Source organism: Ursus americanus, chromosome 23, assembly GCF_024610735.1.
Source record: "Ursus americanus isolate L20-20 chromosome 23, mUrsAme1.1.p, whole genome shotgun sequence".
NCBI lineage: Eukaryota > Metazoa > Chordata > Mammalia > Carnivora > Ursidae > Ursus > Ursus americanus.
In genome coordinates, this window is record NC_142149.1 from 29,086,526 (window position 1) to 29,087,175 (window position 650).

A 650-nucleotide genomic window follows, 5' to 3' on the forward strand; every position below is an offset into this window, starting at 1 on the left:
TTGTCTGCTTGCAGCCTTCTTCCTACTTTGTTCCTTTTGTGAGACAGAATCAGGTCTCATTTGTTTGCAGGGCACATCCAACCTAACTAATGAACTTGAACATAAAAAAGAATTTTAGGTGCACTTGCGTGCAAGGCCAGGTGTAGAGGGCTTCACATCCGGATTGATACAGGTGCTCAACTGACATTAGAATCTGGCTACGTTCGTCTTCAGGTTATCTTTGATGTTGGACTGTGTCTGGTGGCAGGACTGCTGCTGACAGCAAAAGGGAGGCCTACATCTTCCCATGCTCAACGCTGAGCCAAAAAAAAGACAGCATTTCTTTCCAGTAGATGCCACACCATCCTATGACTTTCTCTCAACCATGTGCCTGTCCCTTCCCCAGTCATTGTGGTCATATGGACAGACTTATGCACATAACTGACTACCTCATACATTTACCAGTAAAATATTATTAGCAGTAATGTAGCTGGCATTTAATTTTACATAAATGAAATCTGAATCTTCTCTTGTAATAGAGGATCAGATTGAAATTTTAATATAGAGTCACTGAAACACAAGCACTTACAATTATAGTTTTGAACAGAGAATCAACATGAATTAGTGTCCTGCACCCCATATCTTTAAACAGTGAGAATTTGAGAATTTAC